The sequence below is a fragment of the Macrobrachium nipponense genome, chromosome 28 (genome assembly GCF_015104395.2).
Source record: "Macrobrachium nipponense isolate FS-2020 chromosome 28, ASM1510439v2, whole genome shotgun sequence".
In the NCBI taxonomy this organism is placed as follows: domain Eukaryota; kingdom Metazoa; phylum Arthropoda; class Malacostraca; order Decapoda; family Palaemonidae; genus Macrobrachium; species Macrobrachium nipponense.
In genome coordinates, this window is record NC_087217.1 from 15686136 (window position 1) to 15700126 (window position 13991).

At 37.7% G+C, this 13991-nt stretch overlaps 1 protein-coding gene across 3 annotated transcripts in view; it reads left to right on the plus strand.

Moving 5' to 3' along the window:
* Positions 1 to 13991, plus strand: part of LOC135201455 (protein white-like) — a 122865-nt gene that overhangs the window by 22225 nt on the left and 86649 nt on the right. The gene's annotated exons all lie outside the window — the stretch shown is intronic.

Genomic DNA, 13991 nt, shown 5'->3' on the forward strand with positions numbered 1-13991 from the left:
TGAAAAGTCCTCATAAAACTAAGGAAACAGTTAACATAAGTATGGGGTTGAGTCGAGTTGGTAATGGGCCCAGAGGAACTGGAGGTGCCAAGGAATGCTTCGCCATCGTGGTCGGTTGATGACTGAAGTGAAACTGAAATACACCGGACTGGCAAGAGTTGCAGGGGTGGAGCAAGAAACAGGGTGGGGAGGATGGGTTGGGGGTAAATGTTTACGTTTGTAAAAAAAAAAACACTAACACATGTATACACTGTTTCACACATCTGGTACTTGAGTATAAATTATCAAGTACAAGTCAGAGGGAATTTTAGTGAATAATGAATGGAATATTATCAAGTTTCAAGGATCAGAGTGGCTAGTTTGGGGGGTAATTGAACTTAAAATGTTGAGCACAATTGTAAAAATTGTGTAACCTGACTGGTGGTGCTCTGCCCCCCATAACCCCCTTTAAAGAAAGTTAAAGCAAGAGTAACATATAGGTTAGGATACTAACCTAACCTAGCCTAGTAGAACGTGTTATCCGACCAGAGGGGCGGAGCCCCCCGTAGCCCCCCTTAAAGAAAAACAATCTAACAAGTGTTACATATAGGTTAGGATTCTTACCTAACCTAGTAGAATGTGTTACAAGACCAAGAGTGGGGTGTTGTCCCGTACCCCGCCTTCAGAAAGATAATATAATATGAAAGTAAATATAATAATAAGTAAAATTTTATCCATGAAATTGTTATGGGTCAGAAATGCATGTAAAGGTGAATATAGAAAAAAGGGAGAAAAAAATGCATGTGTAATTTGGAATGTCTGTAAAATGTAAAAATGTAATACCATCAATTTTCATGTCCTTGATAGAAAGGTCTCGAAACGTCTTGAAACTTCCTAGTCTCACCCCTCAGGAGACTTTCAGGGGCCTGCCCTCAATTGTAACGTAATATTGTAAGATATATATGGCAACATTATGAAGTGAGAACAAGTCAGTGCACATATTAAACAATACTATGATATATTAAACAATACTATGATAAACTGAACAGAAATAAAAGCTTGAAATAATATTACATGATTATAAAATAAATGAGGAAAAGGAATATATGTAACAATGCATGAATCCCCCCAAAACCTCCACTCTGTTCTATCACAATGTAGGCTTAATAATGCGACATGATCGGTTAAATACATGTAACCCCCAAAAAATCCCCTCCATTTATCTCACTTAGGAAGTCTGTGTATGAAACAAAAGCTCCCATATAACATGGCGCATGCACAGTAGGATTGGTGCATGAGTAGTAGGATTCGGCGTCATAAGAGCAGTAGTGATAGATTGATTTTGACTGTAACGGCTCCGTTATCGGTTTATTCCTCGCTTTATTTCAGCTTTTATTTTGTGTTTCAAATGTTATAAATAAGAGGAAATAACACAATAACACGGCAAAACCTTCCCCCAGGTGTTTTACCCCACCCAAACTCTGCATTCCCATCGGTCCCCCTTACTGTAGGATAGAGTTGTGAGGCATAATTGTTCCAAGTGTTTTACCCCACCCAAAACCTTGCATTCCCATCGGTCCCCCTTACCGTAGGATAGTGTTCAAAGGTAAATTACAGGTTAATTACAGCCGGCCAAAAAAATATTACTTAAATTCTTGTTCAGGAGGTAAAACTATATAGAAAAACGTCAACTGGCATAGTCTAGTTCGCCGCAGTATATGGGCTTAGATCTACCCATCAGATTACCACTAAGAGTCTGCAATAAGATATGCGAAACAAACATTGAATTAAGCATAACCTGGTGGCAAGCAAGTCATGAACTGCATTATATTAAGATCTGTCACTTGGCATGACTCAGTCGGTCAAATTTTAAATTAAAACCACTACCTCGCCCCCCTCCCAAAAGTCCTTGAGTGTTTTGGTAACAACTACCCCATAAGATATATTCCTATTAAGTTAGTTTTTTTCAGATAACTAATTAACCTTGAGATTCAGAACTAAACCTCTAGAGTTCATGAAAAAAATAAGGCTGAAGAGTTCACTTAAGACATTCAAATTACTAAATACACTTAGGGAATTAGAAGACCAATAGAACATTTTGTATTAACCAAAACCCCATGTTATATAAAAAACTAAATGGTGTTAAAGAAATACTTTTCAAGAACTTTTTGAATTTAAAAAATCCAAACAATACAAAGCCCCGTACACACTATGCATCATGATGCTCGCAGTGTTAGATGGCTGCGTTGAAAAACGACTTTTTCAACACGAAGCTGCATCACCAACGTGTTGATGGGGCAGAGCCATTTCATTACTCAGCTCAGTGATGCACCAACATTCAGAGGGGAAGGATGTCTGCTCGCCACCACCCGCCAAACCCCTTGAGTGGACAAGGACTAACACTACATTTTTTTGAATTACTGAATTACAAGAGGAGAAACATCAGGAGTCCAAGCTTGGAAACCATAAAATCAGAGTTATCGAGTTTTGTAAACTACATTGCGGAATGAAGACATTACTAAAAAGCTGCACACCCTAAAGACACAATTCTACAGGGAAATGTCTGCAATCAAAGCATCACAGAAGTCTGGAGCTGGCACGGAAGATCTCTACACTCCGAAGTTATGGTGTTTTGATGAGCTGCGTTTCCAGTAATAAAAAGATATTTGTGTACTTTGTACCTATATTTGAACCTTACTTTCAAATAATCCTCCCTAAGGACATTATAGATGGCTTCACAGGTTTCAGGGATGATTAGACCGAAGCTCTGTTTTGAAATTCTGGTTGAATATTGGAGGCTTGCAAAAGATCCTCCAGCTGCAAGAACAAGCTCCTGGTGATATGCTGTCTCGAAAGCTGGTGTCCTGCTTAGAAATATATGGTTCAATTTTGTTCCAACAATTTATAAAATGCAAGGATTGGCATTCTTTTGTAATTTCCAAAATCTGTTGGATTTTCGACTTGTAGCTCCATAAATATTTCATTGAAGCTTCCCTTCAGAGGTCGCCGAGAAAGCCATTGCTTACACCACAAGGTTCTAAGTTTCTTCCTCAAAAGTTTCTTTTTTGCAGCACACTGAGCAACTACACCCCACAGTAGTGTCTCCTGGCAAAGTACATCATCGGCAGACATCCTGCCGTTGAATTCTGAACTGCGAGAACAAGTGAGCAGTGTTGCAGTACAGTTTGGCCGCTATTAATTTTTTTCAACAGAACTACTGCATCACGCAGCTGATACATGATGGCATAGTGTGTCCCATGCTTAAAACTAAGTTCAGAGCCTGGAAGAGTTACATTCACTAGGGTTAACTTATTAAAAAAACTAGAAATGAAATGGTAAAAGGCCTGGAAAAGATCCATTTATTAACGCTCAAAACCAAAACAAAAAAACTAACACTGAAGTCAAATTATTATTAAAGGATTAACGAACAGGCCAACGAGAGTACTGAAATACAGAATTTAATTTTTGGGAGTAGTTAAATATGTAATGGAGGACAAACCTAAAAGAACACAGAAGCCATATAATAAAGAAAAGTGCAGGTTATCCATGGTAGAACAAGTAGTTACCATGTAAAGCCCTAATCCACTTTTGCCGGAGCGGCAGCAGCCATCCCGACAAAGGTGGATCTTTTTAAGTTTATAAATAATTTAAGTAAAACAAACACTCAAGCACGCAATCTCAGGCATAAAAAGTTTACAAGAGGACATTTCTGGGAGAAAAAATGCAATCATACTCTAGACCTCTCAAGCAAGCAAATCACTTCATGCCCTCACTACAAGCAAACAAGCAAATCCAATTTGTGCCCTCACTACAAGCAAGCAAGCAAATTATCTTCACGCCCTCACTACAAGAAAACAAATCCACTTCACACCTCACTACAAGCAAATCACTTCACACCTTACTACAAGCAAAATCCACTTCACGCCCTAACTACAGGCAAGCTACAAGGAAGCAAAACTCTTAAGCACGCAATCTCAGCCATAAAAAGTCTACAAGAGGACATTTCCGGGTCAAAGAAAGAAATCATACCCAAGACCTCTCAAGCAAGCAAATCACTTCACGCCCTCACTACAAGAAAACAAATCTACTTAACGTCTCACTACAAGCAAGTAAGCAAATCACTTCACACCTCACTACAAGCAAAATCCACTTCACGCCCTCACTACAGGCAAGCAAGCAAGCAAGCTACAAGGAAGCAAAACCACTTCACCCCCCTCAAATAAGCAAAACCACTTTATCCCCCCTCAAAACAAGCAAATTACTTTACTACTCGGCTCAAAACAACCGAAAACAAACTCCCAATCTTGAACTCTTAAAACGCAAAATCTATCAATAAAGTAATTAAAACTAGCATAACTTTAATAATTAAAAAACACACAAAATCATCACGAGTGGAAAAAAAATCAAAACATAAGAAAGTTCATTCACAGCAGCAGTAAGAATCTCTAGTCAAACAGCAATGATTTTTTTTAGCAAACTCCTCTCATGCTTGCAATGTTTGCATGAGTCTTTGGCACTCCCTAATAAAATTAATCTACAGAACTACCCAATTCAAAGTTAAATGCCAAAAACCACTCAAGTGCAAGGTGAACTATACCCTTTATAAATTTGATTTTGAACTTACACTGTTAAACCACTAAGACTTAGAAAATCACAGCGAAAATAAATTTGACTAATTAGCCTAAACACAACCAAAAAAACTTTTCAAGCTATCAAAATAACTTGTAAACAAATTCACTGATACACCATTCAAATCAAAGTAATTTAAGATAATTATCTAGAACCAAAATGCAAAATAGCAAGTATATGAACAGAAAATATCTAGTTTATTGGAATGATTTCATAGATAACACAAATATAGTTTTGTTTTAAAAACCCGAAATTATGCGATTATAGTTCTTGTATTTAACTAATCTCACGACCCGAGATATGTCATTTTATTATTGTGAATTTGATTGCAAGAACTATAATGACATTCATTTTAACTTTGTAGGTTAATAACGAGTGATAGTACTACTCGAAACATGTCCCAATAAAGTATTACAAAAGGTTGTTCCGGGTTTTGGCCTTGGTGTCCTTACTGATTGATATGTAAATGGCGCTTCCCTGCTGGTGTTTCAATTGATATATATATATATATATATATATATATATATATATATATATATATATATATATATATATATATATATATATACATTGGGAAAACTATCGCTGGGAAAATTGTCCATTTAGGGATATCGTCACCGGGAACATTGCCATCCACTGACATATTTAAAAACACATTAAATGTGATTGCATTTGATTGATATTAGTTAACAAAAATATGGGTGACAAAGATAACAAAATAAAAAGTCCATAGTTTATTTGAAAATAGACATCTAAAAACGGCACTGTAAAGAGCACAGTATATAACCAAAAGGCAATAATTTGAAAAAAATTAGAATGGAAGTTGTTCATTAAAAATATGATTGTTATTAAGCAAAAAAAAAATTTAATTCTTCATTTTATCATCTCAAGTACTATAGTTTAGGTCTTTGTATGCATTGTATCTTGAGGCCTAGGCCTAGGCCTGCTGCAGTTTTAAGTTTTAATGAAGTGTTATGCTGTTATTTACCATGTTATCAATAAGTTCTTAAACCCCCATGTTTCAGCTGAAGTTGATCTGCCAGAACTCTTAAAAGTAGTAGGCTATTCTTCAATTTTACCATTATCATTTTTACCTTAAAGGGTACTTCAGATTCATCCTACATTATAGCTTTAAAAGTAAACTTTACCAACTAGCTGATCTACAAGTAAATTTAACCAACTAACTAGCCCACAAGTGAACTTAACCTACTAGCTGGTCTCCAAGTAAACTTTACTAACTAGCTAGTCTACCAGAGTTGATCATCAAATAACCAAAGGTAGCCTACCATAGCCTAGCATTAGCTTAGCAATGGTAGCCTAACTTGGCAACCTTCAGGAATACTTTTTTTTTTATCTGTCCCTCTCCACAGCTCAAGTCTTGGCTAGTTATGAAAGTTAAGTTATTCTTACAAGCTAGCCTACAATGTGAATAAGCACTGTGAATTATAGGTCATTATGACTGTGACATGTTACATAGCTTTACATATGTACCTCCTAGTTATAATTGAGCTTGAAGGTGTACAATTAATTTCTATGTCATGGTTCAGATACTTTGATTTGGTTCTGTAAAGTACATCCAGTGTCCTCTCCCCTGAAACACAACTGTATGAATATGAATTCATGTTGATTGTAATTACATTTATACTGCAATTAAATAAATAGTTTCTCATATAAGCCTCAGGGGTTCAAATATGCTTTAAAAATGTCTGTAGGTCAGTGCAGGAAGCCTGTAGTCAATAAGTGTGACGTGTGAGACTCGGAACTGATTTTTGTGAATTTTGTGTTTAAGATTTCTTGACAACAACAAAGAGCGAGACCTCTACCTTACTTGGGTTAGAAACTGTAGAAAGGAATAAAAAGCCAAACTGTCGATCACATATATTGCAGCAAGCAATTAGTGTCCCTGCAAAAATTACGGAACTCCTTAAGGGGGTTGGAGGGGGAATCGTGAAGTGTTATGAGTTACATAACATATTCAGATTTTTTCCTGTTTCTTTTGAAAAGATGTAACTGTAGAAGGACAAAGGAGAAATGGTAAAGATTCTGCAATAGACTATCATTATATTTTAGTAATACTGACAAATGGCATTTAATTTTTTTTTATCTCAACCCGTGTTTGTACTTTAATATTTTCTGCAAGAAATTTTACATAACAAACTCATCCCTTTTCTGGACTTTAAAAAACATTAAAAATTAAGTCAACCCTCTTCTAAACTTAGGCATAGTCTACTTTGTGCGTTATGATAAACAAAGAAAAATATTGGGTATACACATTAGATTTCTTATTCCAAATGGAGTGATTTCACATATATACCAATACACTGTTTTTCTGCACTAAAATACAATCTCTCTCTCTCTCTCTCTCTCTCTCTCTCTCTCTCTCTCTCTCTCTCTCTCTCTCTCTCTCTCTTAACACTCTAAGATTACGCTTGTTACTGCAAAGCCTTAAACGTAACTGAAGGAACAAATGAAGAATTTCCCACCTTCGTGGGAGATAGAGAGATTTCAGAAATTTATGACACCAAGAGACCCAAGACATTATTCAAAACTTTCAAAATCTTTCCTGATATATTTTGACCAATCGAAATATCTCTCGTGATGTATGAAAAGCTAGAAACTCAATGAAGAATCGAGAGAGAGGAGGGTGTATGAACTTGGTATTGCCTTGGCAGATATGGATTCCGGTTTGAAGAAAATATACCCTTGTCAGGCCTCGACAGCAGCTGTTGTTCGGTCGTTGTTGTCTGAGAGAAGTCTAGACACTGGAATATCCATCTTGCTTGCTGAAGCGATCTACACACTGGTGAGGATGCGGATCTCTGATGATTGAGCTGAAGAGCCCAAGGAAAAGGAACTGGACGAGAGAATTGCGGCCTTGCGAGACACCATCCAGTTTCAGAGAGAACAGCAGGTGAACTTGGACAGGATAAATCATCGTCAGTTGCAGCAGAGGTCGCGTACTATGAAGAGATGCAGAAAGATTTGGACAGATCATTCTTGAGGTGTCGCAACAGCAGACCTGGCGAGAGAGGGCCCACTCGCTCGAAGCTGAAAAGTTGTCTCTGAAGAAAGGGAACGATACAGAGGGAGAAACAACAGCTGGAAAACAAAATAATCAAGATCACAGAAGAAAATCAGGAAATGAAGAACAGCGTAAAGGAAATTGGGCAGAAAAACGATGCACTGTGTGAGAAGATAGGAATCTGCCTGCGCAGTTGGCAGAGGCAAACTGCCAGCTTCAGAGCCTGAGAAACTCCTACGACAGGAGAAAGCCTGCAGCTCAGGACTGAAGAAGCACCACGGCTGGCGAGGCTCATCCAGGAACAGAATGACGCGTCCGAGGTAGTGAGAATCCGAGAGGAAATACCTGGAGCTCAGGTTCCAGCGTCTGCTGAAGGAAGTGAAAGACCTCTCGAAGGAACGGCATCGATTCCAGTGTGAATTTCAGGTGCCGGAACTCAAGAGGATGAAAGTCTTCCCAAATCCTCACGAATCCAAACGGAAAGCGCCCTTCAAGACACACATGGAAGAGGACGACGAACGAACGAACACACTGTCTCCAAGGAAGGAGGAAGACTTCGAAATCGAGAAGAGACGACTCGAAGCCTCCGTCAGATTCTCAAACCAACGTCCAGCTTCAAGCGTCTTTTCCTGAGCCTCGACAAGAGACTCTGCCATCAAACAGAAGGAATAGTACAAGCTTTTGGAGGGAACCAAATGTCTGGTATATATAAGGAGCCCTCCAAAATGTGAAAACAACGTAAGACAAGCTATCAAGGACCGTCCACAAACCAGTTTTTCTTGAAAAGGAAGTTGAAAACCGTTTAACACAATGTCAAGAAATTCTAAATTCTGAATATATATACATTCAGAAATTCTGAATATATATAAATTCAGAGTTGGAGCAATAGAAGACCCCAAGGAGTGCCTTATTTTGGTGAGCAGTGCCAATGGGCAGAGGGAAGCGCTCATTGCTGGCTAAACAAAAACCCTCTGCAATGATTTGGCCCTGTGATGACACCCCAGCAGTGAGACTTAATGCCGGTAAAAGCGCAAAGAGAGAGAGAGAGAGCGTTCAGAAAAATTTCAGAAACAGATGGAAGAGAAAGGCTACTTTTGCAGGTGGAGGACGGAATACTTCTGGAGGAGTTAAACAAGAATCCTGCCACACACGGCATAATTGCTCATTCAGAAAAGCCAGAGGACAGGAGGCTTCAGGAAGCGAGAGGTCAAAAAGAACGCTCCTATTGGTTCTCAGAAGAAATTCAGATGGAATTAGTTGCAGATACTGAAGAGGAGGAGGAGGGCTGAGAGAAAGCGGGAAAAGGATGCATGAAGGTCTGCAACGAAGAGGTACAAGGAGACGAGAAATAAAGGAAGACAGGATGCAAGAAGGAGATCTGAAATTGGAAATGAGAAGAGCTGGAGGAAAGCGAGATTAACCCCAGAGAAGTCACTCTAATGGAAGGATAGCAAGAACATTGATAGAAATAGAAAAACTCAGATTTCCTAAGAGAATAAAGAAGACCAAGCAAAATGAGAAAAAACTATTAGAAGATCATCAATAAACCGATTTTGTGTAAGGAGAAATTGTCAACCTTCATTTGAAGAATCCACAGGAAGACGAACTACAAATTGAAACCTGTTTCAAAGAATTCTAAGAATTGTTGACCTACAATCTTCAGCGTGGGAACGATACAAGACTTTGTGGAACGGAGGAGACGATATGCGCACAAATCTCATTGGTATGGTAAGTAGTGTCAATGAAAGCACCCTGCAAGACACACATGGAAGAGGACGAACGAACACACTGTCTCCGTCTGTCTCCAAGGAAGGAGGAAGACTTCGAAATCGAGAAGAGACGACTCGAAGCCTCCGTCAGATTCTCAAACCAACGTCCAGCTTCAAGCGTCTTTTCCTCAGCCTCGACAAGAGATTCTGCCATCAAACAGAAGGAATAGTAACAAGCTTTTGGAGGGAACCAAATGTCTGGTACATATAAGGAGCCCTCAAAAATGTGAAAACATCATAGTACAAGCTATCAGAGGACCGTCCACAAACCAGTTATTCTTGAAAAGGAAGTTGAAAACCGTGTAACACACTGTCAAGAAATTCTAAATTCTGAATATATATATTCAGAAATTCTGAATATATATAAATTCAGAGTTGGACCGATAGAAGACCTCAAGGAGTGCCGTATTTTGGTGAGCAGTGCCAATGAGCAGAGGGAAGGCGCTCATTGCTGGCTAAACAAAACCTCTCTGCAATGATCTGACCCTGTGATGACACCCCAGCAGTGAGGCTTCATGCCGCTAAAAGCGCAAGGGGGGAGGGAGAGAGAGAGAGAGGAGAAGCTGGAAGGAGATGTTCGACTGCTGCGAGGAGCGAAGAAAAAATTGCTCTGGGACTTCAAGAACCTCCGGGAGAAATAAAGATGCCTGGAGGAGGACAACTGTAAACTGCAGAGGCATCTGTCTGTCTTTAGGGAATGGCAGGATGAAGACCGCACTGGCTTCACGAAGACGGATGAGATCTTGAAAATTGAGGAGAACGTTTGTTTTCGTATAGACAGTTTTATGTTTATTTTGAAATAACTTTGCTTTGTTAATCTTTGAAGGAAATTGAACTTATGAGGAAATAAATATGTTAAACGGTTTTCTTACCGTTTTAATGATTCCTCGAAGCACCAGGAAAATTGCAAGAATCTAAGTGCAAGGAAAATCACTGGATTCCCTGAAGCCCCAGGATAATCATACGATTCCTGGAAGCACTGGGAACATAGTTCCTCATAGTTAACATCCGAATCTTATTGAAGAGAATTTTCCCCAAAACCTGTGTTCGTAAATTCTGGCGGTATTGCAAATCCTATCCTTCTAGATGGCGCGGATGGAGGACCTGAAATCTCTTGTCTCCACTTGCTAATATCACTTCTTCTGTTACTTGTAGTACTAGGCACTTGATAGATAGCAGCTTTATCGAGAGATGTAGTAAGATGGGACTTGATTGCCGAGACGTTTTCACTTTGGACTTTAAAGATTCGCGGCAACTTCTGCATCTACGATCTGTCGTCGATGAATGGGTATGTTCGTTCCTCCAAGGTTCGTTCACGTTTCAGAACCTCAAACTCATGCGTTGACGTTTTTGTATGAAGCCTCGCCCTGCTTTATATTCTTTTCCGTTGGCTACACATCCAAGATATAATATAAATGTACCATTCTTATTTGTACCATGTATAATGTACCTCATCAACGAGCATGCCTTTGCCCAGTTCATTCTTGATTAAAGAAACCATTTTGTTCCGAAGTTAGCGGAAATACAAAACTTTTTTTTAAGATTTAAAATTGGCATAAACTCAATTAAGTGAGAGGTGATGGAATAGTAGTTTGTAGAGGTAAAGAGTTGTTATAACACTCACTGAATGGGAAATTAGTCACATCGTTAATAGCAATGGTTTCAAAAACGCTTTAACAATTTTTAATGTTTTGTCACTAAAGAATTATAATAGCACAGATGAACATTTATTATAACAGTCAATATCTTGAGAAAATTTGAAGGATACACGAATGGTTAAAGTCAGGAACATGAAGGACTTCATTTTCCCTAATGCAATTTTCCTAGTGGAAGTTTTGCCAGTAGCAATTTTCCCAGTGGCAATTTTCCTAGAGGTAATTTTCCCAGTGGCAGTTTTCCTAGAGGTAATTTTTCCAGTGGCAGCTGTATGCGTATGATATATATATATATATATATATATATATATATATATATATATATATATATATATGTATATATTATATATATATATATATATATATATATATATACATATACATAATGCGTGTGTGCGTATGCATATGTAAAGTAGGAAAGTGAGTTTTCCTTGAAGAAACCATGCAATATATATATACTACATGAATAAGGACTAATCTATTGGTCATGATACTCGCCTCGCCAGCAAGAGGGCCCAGGTTTTGTTCTAAAGCGCGTGGAAAGAGTCAAACACTCTTCATCAAGGACGTTGTTTGCTCTGTCGATCTAAGCAGTAAAGTCTCTGTCTCTTTGCCTTAGAAATAACAAATGCTTCGTTATTTTTCTATTGTCATTTCATTCTATATTAGCAATGGTGACGAATCATGAGTTATGATGCCATGGCATTCCTCCATTTGATGATTTTTCACCATAGTTTCATTTACCGGCATCCTACAGAAGTCAGTGGGTTAATACGTAGTAATAGCTTTAAGGGAAGAGATCAGTTATATGGCGCAGTGCCTCTCTCAGGGGTGCCACAACCTACAACAAGACTCTCCTCTTGTTTGGATGTTTTTGCTGAGGTAGTAGTGACCAAGTGATTCGACCTTCTGTTACTATATTCGTCTATTAAGAGACGGACATTTTGTAAAGGTTCTCTTGAGTTTTGCTGGAGACACACATACACACCCATATATATATATATATATATATATATATATATATATATATATATATATATATATATATATACATATATATATATGGGCTGTTCTTCCTTACGTAGTGCCCTAACGAATACTTGCAGCTAGGGGTTAACAGATTACACCGATTAGTATTTACGGCTGCGACGCCTTCGTAATTTGTGATTTTGTGGTTGCTGTTGTTTCTGGAGATTGTCGACTGCGTCATTTACATCACTTTTACTGTTGTGTCATAGGACCAGGAGGGCCGAGTCTTGGCCGTTGAGGTGAGTAAGCTTTTCATTTAAGTTTCCACGAATAATTTTGTCGGCAGTAATTCGTGCGAGACTGGCATGGTTTGGGCCTGTCGCTAACCGGCAGTTTTATGTTTATGGTTTTTGGTTATTGAACGTGCTCCTGTGTGTAATGTATTTAAAAATGTTGTGTTAGTGGTATTCGTGTGGGGTTTGTGGTCGTGGTTGATATAATACTAATTATAGAAAGTTGTAACGGCTTATTATTCATAACTGTTCATAGGCGAAATTCAGGTGCCATGCGTCCAGAATTGTTATTTCTGCTTACGGCCTTTCCAAAGAATAGTTTAATTTTTCTTGCGGCATTTCCCTAGCATTGTGGATATACTATACCTTTGCCGTAGTCTTAATCTTAAGTTGAGGTTTAATGCTTAGTGTTAGCCATGAACTTCTTTATTCGAAGTTTAGGGTCCTTGAAATAATCGGTGGCTCTCCTGTTTATAGTTCGTGTATATTACTATGCTGCTTTTGTGTATGACTTACCACTTTCAAGTTCTTAGGCTTTAAGGGTCTGAGCTCTTTTAAAAACACTGTAGTTTGTTAAACTTATAAATCGATCACTAGCAAAAAAAACTGAGGATGTTCTGATTTTGTTTTATGAAGGAACTGAGCAACTTTGAAAAGTAATTATTTTATGCAAAAACTATGACGACTCATGTGTATATTACCTATATATATATATCTATAATAATATATATATATATATATTATACCTATATATCTATATAGTATATATTATATATATATATATATATATATAGATATATATATAAAATATATAATACATATATATATATTAATATATGAAATTTTAATAGCCACAATGCCCTCTTAACTTCTCAAATTCTCAAGTTTGAGAAGTTAAAAGGGCATTGTGGCTACAACAATCTCACATGTATCTGGTAAAAAGGACTAGTAGATTCTACATATATTAATATATGTGTATGTATGTATATATGTTTATATAATACATTTATTCACTTACATACATATGTATATATATGTATATATATATATATATGTGTGTGCGTGTGTGTGTATAATATATAATATAAACGAGTGTAAATGTCTCCATTGAGGCATTTACATTGGGATGTGTATATGATATAGTATCGTGGGCCGGGTCAATCAGTCGTTATTGTCATTCCACTCAGTGATCGTCATGCATTGACCTAGTAGTCAGTCCATGAGATTACAGGCGTTGTTATATTTCATGACCCAGTAGCACAATTATAAATCACAGTACATAATCCAGGAAGAAATTTCTTGGGTTCTTTGCTTATATTCAAAGAACCACAAAGTTTAGAAATGAGCAGATATCCTTTCCCTTCGTAAATATGTCTGGTGTATATTAATTGGGACCCAAATTCTAATACCAGGTGAGGATGGCGCAATAGAGACATATCCATTAAAACTTATTGTGGTTTTGTTAAATTATACGATTAGAGACTTGGAAGTTGGCACTGTCATCTTCAGACAGCAATTTGTGATATGGTAGGATAATACCCATCAATTTCCTCGTTCGTCTAATTTGTGACACATGGTTTAACTATCTTTTCCTTGCCGTTTTCTCGTGCCCAAGTAACACGTGGTTTAACCATCTTTTCCTAGAAGTTTTCTTGTTCCCAAGATAATTTATAGA